The sequence below is a fragment of the Oncorhynchus masou genome, chromosome 5 (assembly GCF_036934945.1).
Source record: "Oncorhynchus masou masou isolate Uvic2021 chromosome 5, UVic_Omas_1.1, whole genome shotgun sequence".
Classification (NCBI taxonomy): Eukaryota; Metazoa; Chordata; class Actinopteri; order Salmoniformes; family Salmonidae; genus Oncorhynchus; species Oncorhynchus masou.
The window spans coordinates 20,832,865-20,842,360 of record NC_088216.1 but is presented as its reverse complement, the minus strand read 5'-3'; positions in this window follow the sequence as shown (position 1 = coordinate 20,842,360).

Sequence of the window (9,496 nt, the reverse complement as noted above, 5' to 3'; positions counted from 1 at the left end):
CCACTCATACTCACTCATACCCACTCATACCCACTCATACAGTCCACAGACGATGCAATCTCAACCACACTGCACACTGTCCTAACCCATCTGGACAAGAGGAATACCTACGTGAGAATGCTGTTCATCGACTACAGCTCGGCATTCAACACCATAGTACCCTCCAAGCTCGTCATCAAGCTCGAGCCCCTGGGTCTCGACCCCGCCCTGTGCAACTGGGTACTGGACTTCCTGACGGGCCGCCCCCAAGTGGTGAGGGTAGGTAACAACATCTCCTCCCCGCTGATCCTCAACACTGGGGCCCCACAAGGGTGCGTTCTGAGCCCTCTCCTGTACTCCCTGTTCACCCACGACTGCGTGGCCACGCACATTTACATTTACATTTAAGTCATTTGGCAGACGCTCTTATCCAGAGCGACTTACAAATTGGTGAATTCACCTTATGACATCCAGTGGAACAGCCACTTTACAATAGTGCATCTAAATCATTTAAGGGGGGGGTGAGAAGGATTACTTTATCCTATCCTAGGTATTCCTTAAAGAGGTGGGTTTTCAGGTGTCTCCGGAAGGTGGTGATTGACTCCGCTGTCCTGGCGTCGTGAGGGAGTTTGTTCCACCATTGGGGGGCCAGAGCAGCGAACAGTTTTGACTGGGCTGAGCGGGAACTGTACTTCCTCAGTGGTAGGGAGGCGAGCAGGCCAGAGGTGAATGAACGCAGTGCCCTTGTTTGGGTGTAGGGCCTGATCAGAGCCTGGAGGTACTGCGGTGCCGTTCCCCTCACAGCTCCGTAGGCAAGCACCATGGTCTTGTAGCGGATGCGAGCTTCAACTGGAAGCCAGTGGAGAGAGCGGAGGAGCGGGGTGACGTGAGAGAACTTGGGAAGGTTGAACACCAGACGGGCTGCGGCGTTCTGGATGAGTTGTAGGGGTTTAATGGCACAGGCAGGGAGCCCAGCCAACAGCGAGTTGCAGTAATCCAGACGGGAGATGACAAGTGCCTGGATTAGGATCTGCGCCGCTTCCTGTGTGAGGCAGGGTCGTACTCTGCGGATGTTGTAGAGCATGAACCTACAGGAACGGGCCACCGCCTTGATGTTAGTTGAGAACGACAGGGTGTTGTCCAGGATCACGCCAAGGTTCTTAGCGCTCTGGGAGGAGGACACAATGGAGTTGTCAACCGTGATGGCGAGATCATGGAACGGGCAGTCCTTCCCCGGGAGGAAGAGCAGCTCCGTCTTGCCGAGGTTCAGCTTGAGGTGGTGATCCGTCATCCACACTGATATGTCTGCCAGACATGCAGAGATGCGATTCGCCACCTGGTCATCAGAAGGGGGAAAGGAGAAGATTAATTGTGTGTCGTCTGCATAGCAATGATAGGAGAGACCATGTGAGGTTATGACAGAGCCAAGTGACTTGGTGTATAGCGAGAATAGGAGAGGGCCTAGAACAGAGCACTGGGGGACACCAGTGGTGAGAGCGCGTGGCGAGGAGACAGATTCTCGCCACGCCACCTGGTAGGAGCGACCTGTCAGGTAGGACGCAATCCAAGCGTGGGCCGCGCCGGAGATGCCCAACTCGGAGAGGGTGGAGAGGAGGATCTGATGGTTCACAGTATCGAAGGCAGCCGATAGGTCTAGAAGGATGAGAGCAGAGGAGAGAGAGTTAGCTTTAGCAGTGCGGAGCGCCTCCGTGATACAGAGAAGAGCAGTCTCAGTTGAATGACTAGTCTTGAAACCTGACTGATTTGGATCAAGAAGGTCATTCTGAGAGAGATAGCGGGAGAGCTGGCCAAGGACGGCACGTTCAAGAGTTTTGGAGAGAAAAGAAAGAAGGGATACTGGTCTGTAGTTGTTGACATCGGAGGGATCGAGTGTAGGTTTTTTCAGAAGGGGTGCAACTCTCGCTCTCTTGAAGACGGAAGGGACGTAGCCAGCCGTCAGGGATGAGTTGATGAGCGAGGTGAGGTAAGGGAGAAGGTCTCCGGAAATGGTCTGGAGAAGAGAGGAGGGGATAGGGTCAAGCGGGCAGGTTGTTGGGCGGCCGGCCGTCACAAGAAGCGAGATTTCATCTGGAGAGAGAGGGGAGAAAGAGGTCAGAGCACAGGGTAGGGCAGTGTGAGCAGAACCAGCGGTGTCGTTTGACTTAGCAAACGAGGATCGGATGTCGTCGACCTTCTTTTCAAAATGGTTGACGAAGTCATCTGCAGAGAGGGAGGAGGGGGAGGGGGAGGAGGATTCAGGAGGGAGGAGAAGGTGGCAAAGAGCTTCCTAGGGTTAGAGGCAGATGCTTGGAATTTAGAGTGGCAGAAAGTGGCTTTAGCAGCAGAGACAGAGGAGGAAAATGTAGAGAGGAGGGAGTGAAAGGATGCCAGGTCCGCAGGGAGGCGAGTTTTCCTCCATTTCCGCTCGGCTGCCCGGAGCCCTGTTCTGTGAGCTCGCAATGAGTCGTCGAGCCACGGAGCGGGAGGGGAGGACCGAGCCGGCCTGGAGGATAGGGGACATAGAGAGTCAAAGGATGCAGAAAGGGAAGAGAGGAGGGTTGAGGAGGCAGAATCAGGAGAATCAGGTTGGAGAAGGTTTGAGCAGAGGGAAGAGATGATAGGATGGAAGAGGAGAGAGTAGCGGGGGAGAGAGAGCGAAGGTTGGGACGGCGCGATACCATCCGAGTAGGGGCAGTGTGGGAAGTGTTGGATGAGAGCGAGAGGGAAAAGGATACAAGGTAGTGGTCGGAGACTTGGAGGGGAGTTGCAATGAGGTTAGTGGAAGAACAGCATCTAGTAAAGCTGAGGTCGAGCGTATTGCCTGCCTTGTGAGTAGGGGGGGAAGGTGAGAGGGTGAGGTCAAAAGAGGAGAGGAGTGGAAAGAAGGAGGCAGAGAGGAATGAGTCAAAGGTAGACGTGTGGAGGTTAAAGTCGCCCAGGACTGTGAGAGGTGAGCCGTCCTCAGGAAAGGAGCTTATCAAGGCATCAAGCTCATTGATGAACTCTCAGAGGGAACCTGGAGGGCGATAAATGATAAGGATGTTAAGCTTGAAAGGGCTGGTAACTGTGACAGCATGGAATTCAAAGGAGGCGATAGACAGATGGGTAAGGGGAGAAAGAGAGAATGACCACTTGGGAGAGATGAGGATCCCGGTGCCACCACCCCACTGACCAGAAGCTCTCGGGGTGTGCGAGAACACGTGGGCGGACGAAGAGAGAGCAGTAGGAGTAGCAGTGTTATCTGTGGTGATTCATGTTTCCGTCAGTGCCAAGAAGTCGAGGGACTGGAGGGAGGCATAGGCTGAGATGAACTCTGCCTTGTTGGCCGCAGATCGGCAGTTCCAGAGGCTACCGGAGACCTGGAACTCCACGTGGGTCGTGCGCGCTGGGACCACCAGATTAGGGTGGCCGCGGCCACGCGGTGTGGAGCGTTTGTATGGTCTGTGCAGAGAGGAGAGAACAGGGATAGATAGACACATAGTTGACAGGCTACAGAAGAGGCTACGCTAATGCAAAGGAGATTGGAATGACAAGTGGACTACACGTCTCGAATGTTCAGAAAGTTAAGCTTACGTAGCAAGAATCTTATTGACTAAAATGATTGAAATGAAACAGTACTGCTGGAGTAGGCTAGCTGGCAGTGGCAGCGTTGTTGACTGCTGCGTTGTTGACTTTGTACCCACTCATACTCACTCATACCCACTCATACCAACTCATACTCACTCATACCCACTCATACTCACTCATACCCACTCATACCCACTCATACTCACTCATACCCACTCATACTCACTCATACCCACTCATACCCACTCATACTCACTCATACCCACTCATACCCACTCATACTCACTCATACTCACTCATACTCACTCATACCCTCTCATACCCACTCATTCTCACTCATACCCACTCATACTCACTCATACCCACTCATACTCACTCATACTCACTCATACCCACTCATACTCACTCATACCCACTCATACTTTTTGAGAGCGTATCAGAAAGAGAAAAGGGCCGACCTTATACAATACAAACATACAGTACCTGCAAATATTCCGTTTACCAACGCACTTGCAAATCATGGAACAAACTCCCTCACGACGCCAGGACAGCGGAGTCAATCACCACCTTCCGGAGACACCTGAAACCCCACCTCTTCAAGGAATACCTAGGATAGGATAAAGTAATCCTTCTCACCCCCCCCCCCCCTTAAATGATTTAGATGCACTATTGTAAAGTGGCTGTTCCACTGGATGTCAGAAGGTGAATTCACCAATTTGTAAGTCGCTCTGGATAAGAGCGTCTGCTAAATGACTTAAATGTAAATGTAGGCTAGCTGGCAGTGGCTGCGTTGTTGACACTACACTAATCAAGTCGTTCCGTCGAGTGTAATAGTTTCTACAGTGCTGCTATTCGGGGGCTAGCTGGCTAGCTAGCAGTGTTGATTACGTTACGTTACGTTAAAAGAACGACAATAGCTGGCTAGCTAACCTAGAAAATCGCTCTAGACTACACAATTGTCTTAGATACAAAGACGGCTATGTAGCTAGCTACGATCAAACAAATCAAACCGTTGTACTGTAATGAAGTGAAATGAAAATGTGATACTACCTGTGGAGCGAAGCGGAATGTTGACCGGGTTGTTGAGGTTCTATTCGGTAGACGTTGGCTAGCTGTTGGCTAGCTAGCTAGCAGTATCTCCTACGTTAAGGACGACAAATAGCTGGCTAGCTAACCTCGGTAAATTAAGATAATCACTCTAAGTCTACACACTCTAAACTACACAATTATCTTGGATACGAAGACAGCAAAGACAACTATGTAGCTAGCTAACACTACACTAATCGAGTCGTTCAGTTGAGTGTAATAGTTTCTACAGTGCTGGTGGACATAGCTGCTATGCAGATAGCAGTGTAGACTACGTTAGGACGACGAAATACGATAATTACGCAATTATCTTTGATACAAAGACGGCTATGTAGCTAGCTAAGAAGAAATTGCTAAGATTAGACAAATCAAACCGTTGTACTATAATGAAATGTAATGAAAATGTAATGAAAAGTTATACTACCTGCGGACCGAAGTGTAGATGCGACCGCTCGCTCCAACCCGGAACCGGAAGACTCGCACGCCTCCAACTCAATCATCAAGTTTGCGGACGACACAACAGTGGTAGGCTTGATTACCAACAACGACGAGACAGCCTACAGGGAGGTGGTGAGGGTCCTCGGAGTGTGGTGTCAGGAAAATAACCTCACACTCAACGTCAACAAAACTAAGGAGATGATTGTGGACTTCAGGAAACAGCAGAGGGAACACCCCCCTATCCACATCGATGGAACAGTAGTGGAGAGAGTAGCAAGTTTTAAGTTCCTCGGCATACACATCACAGACAAACTGAATTGGTCCACTCACACAGACAGCATCGTGAAGAAGGCGCAGCAGCGCCTCTTTAACCTCAGGAGGCTGAAGAAATTCGGCTTGTCACCAAAAGCACTCACAAACTTCTACAGATGCACAATCGAGAGCATCCTGGCGGGCTGTATCACCGCCTGGAACGGCAACTGCTCCGCCCTCAACCGTAAGGTTCTCCAGAGGGTAGTGAGGTCTGCACAACGCATCACCGGGGGCAAACTACCTGCCCTCCAGGACACCTACACCACCCGATGTTACAGGAAGGCCATAAAGATCATCAAGGACATCAACCACCCGAGCCACTGCCTGTTCACCCCGCTATCATCCAGAAGGCGAGGTCAGTACAGGTGCATCAAAGCTGGGACCGAGAGACTGAAAAACAGCTTCTATCTCAAGGCCATCAGACTGTTAAACAGCCACCACTAACATTGAGTGGCTGCTGCCAACACACTGACACTGGTTCAACTCCAGCCACTTTAATAATGGGAATTGATGGGAATTGATGTAAATATATCACTAGCCATTTTAAACAATGCTACCTTATATAATGTTACTTACCCTACATTATTCATCTCATATGCATACGTATATACTGTTCTCTATATCATCAACTGCATCCTTATGTAATACATGTATCACTAGCCACTTTAACTATGACACTTTGTTTACATACTCATCTCATATGTATATACTGTACTCGATACCATCAACTGTATCTTGCCTATGCTGCTCTGTACCATCACTCATTTATATATCCTTATGTATATATTCTTTATCCCCTTACACTGTGTATAAGACAGTAGTTTAGGAATTGTTAGTTAGATTACTTGTTGGTTATTACTGCATTGTCGGAACTAGAAGCACAAGCATTTCGCTACACTCGCATTAACATCTGCTAACTATGTGTATGTGACAAATAAAATTTGATTTGATTTGATACCCACTCATACTCACTCATACCCACTCATACGCACTCATACTCACTCATAGTCACTCATACCCACTCATACCCACTCATACTCACTCATACTCACTCATACCCACTCATACCCACTCATACTCACTCATACTCACTCATACCCACTCATACCCACACATACTCACTCATAGTCACTCATACTCACTCATACCCACTCATACTCACGCATACCCACTCATACTCACTCATACCCACTCATACTTTTTGAGAGCGTATCAGAAAGAGAAAAGGGTATACCTTATACCACATATGTCAGAGTCAAGGCCCGCGGGCCACATCCGGCCCGCGAGAAGGTTTTTTACGGCCCCTGGGATGATCTTGATTTATTATTAGAACCGGCCCGCAGACCGCAGCAAGCCGGCAGCCCGCAGATCTTTTACACGCACCAATACTACATTTCCCACAATGCAACGGTGACGCACCGAGCAGTAGGCTGCTTCATTTCAATATTTATTGGCACAGCAGTCGTCAGCATCACAGTAAAATTAACTTTCAGATACCCATCAAAAATGGCAAAACGGAAGGTGGACACTGAGAACCGGGGGTTTCAAACAAGGTGGGAGTCGGAGTATATGTTCACGGAGGTAGCTGGAAAACCTGTGTGTCTTCTGTGTGGAGAAAGTGTGGCGGTACTGAAAGAGTATAATCTGAGACGACATTATGAAACGAAACACGCGGACAAAAACAAGAATATGGACATGGAACAAAGGCTACAAAAGGCAGAGGAATTAAAACGAGGCCTCAAATCTCGACAGGCTCTGTTCAAAAAGCCAAATCACAAGGCCAGGCTGCTGTCAAGGCCAGTTTTATTTTGGCAGAAGAGATCGCTAAATCAGCCCGGCCATTTACGGAGGGGGATTTCATCAAAAACTGCATGATTAAAGTTTGTGACGAAGTTTGCCCAGAAAAAAGGCAACTCTTTTTAAATGTGAGTCTGAGCAGAAACACCATTGCCGAGAGAGTAGACCAGTTGTCCATCAATCTAAAAGAGCAGCTTGTGAAAAAGGGAAAAGATTTCATTGCATATTCCTTGGCTGTGGATGAGAGCACCGACATTTCTGACATTGCCCAGTTGTCAATTTTCATCCGCGGAGTGGACTCCAGCCCTAAGCGTGACAGAGGAGTTTTTGGCTTTACGTCCTATGCATGGCACAACTACGGGGCATGATTTGTATGAAGAGGTGTCAAGATGTGTAAATGAGATGGAGCTGCCTTGGGAAAAACTCGTGGGTTTGACAACCGACGGAGCACCTGCGATGTGTGGACACAGGAGCGGACTGGTGGCGAAGATACGGGAAAAGATGCAAGAGGAAAACGCGACAGGTGAGCTGACAGCTTATCATTGTATCATACACCAGGAAGCGTTGTGCGGTAAAGCCTTGAAAATGGAGCATGTAATGAGCATCATCACGCGCACAGTTAACTTTATCAGAGCCAAAGGTTTGAATCACCGCCAGTTCAAGGCATTTCTGACGGAGTTAGAAACGGAGCATGGTGATTTGCCTTATCACACAGAGGTGCGATGGCTAAGCCAGGGAAAGGTGCTTCAAAGATGTTTCGAGCTTCGTGAGGAGATTTGTCTGTTCTTGGACAGCAAAGGGAAAGACACAACACAACTCCGAGACGAAATGTTTCTGTGTGAAATGGCTTTTCTGTGTGACATTACGAGTCATCTGAATGCAATGAACTTGCAGCTGCAGGGTCGGGATCATGTCATCTCTGATATGTACAGTACAGTGAAGGCATTTAAAACCAAACTGACTCTGTGGGAGACGCAGATGCGGAAAGAAAATTTGAGCCACTTTCCCAGCTGCCAGACCATGAAAGAGAAGCTCTCTACCAGTGCGTTCCCGAGCGCACAGTTGGCTGATAAAATAGGTATGCTTGCCGCTGACTTTCGACGCCGATTTGCTGACTTTGAAGCACAAAAAAGCAGGTTGGAACTGCTCGGTAACCCATTTGCTGTTGACGTGGAAAGCTCACCACCAAACCTCCAAATGGAGTTGATTGACCTCCAATGCAATGATGCACTGAGGGCAAAATATGTGGCAGTGGGTGCTGCGGAGTTCGCCCGTTTCCTCCCCGACACAATGCCCCAGCTGCGCATCCAGGCTGCTCAAACGTTGTCTATGTTTGGCAGCACATACCTGTGTGAACAACTTTTTTCTTTGATGAACCTGAACAAAACATCACACAGAAGTCGACTTACTGCTGAACACCTCCACTCAATTCTGAGGATTTCCTCAGCTCAGAGCCTTACCCCGAACATTGATGAACTTGTGGAAAAGATGGGACACCACCAAGTATCACCCTCAACCTCAAACAAGTGAACATTACTGTGCAATCACATATTTAGAGTTTTTACTCAGTTCAAGTTTAAAAGTTCAAGTTTAATATTTGTTTTCACTGCATGTTACTTCTCCTTAAACAAAGTGTTGTTTTTGATTAATAGATTTTTGCACTTTATTTTATTGTATTTCAATCCAATTATATTTTAAAAATATTTCAGTTGAGTGGATGATAGAAAATTGCTATTATTGTTTTTTTCTTTGAAGTAAATTTAGCCCACTTTTGCTAAAATATAAAATATAGGCTACTGATGGTGCCTTGAATACCGGTTTCTTTCATTTAATGTTCATGTTATGGGGATTTTTATATAAAGGAAATTTGTCTTTTGTGTCTGTTGAAAATTAAAGATTACTGACAGAGCCATAAGAAAATATTGCTTTATTTATCTGATCATATTGGAATATATTTGTTAGGTTTTCAGTAGGTTCAATTAGGTTCACTAGACTATATGCGTCATTTAAAAATTTTTCAATGAACATTCGAACAGTCCGGCCCTCGGCTTGTAGCTAAATTTTTTATTTGGCCCTCCGTCCATTTGACTTTGACACCCCTGCCTTATACAATACAAACATACAGTACCTGAAAATATTCCGTTTACCAACGCACTTGCAAATCATACCCACTCATACTCACTCATACTCACTCATACCCACTCATACTCACTCATACTCACTCATACTCACTCATACCCACTCATACTCACTCATACCCACTCATACTCACTCATACTCACTCATACCCACTCATACTCACTCATACCCACTCATA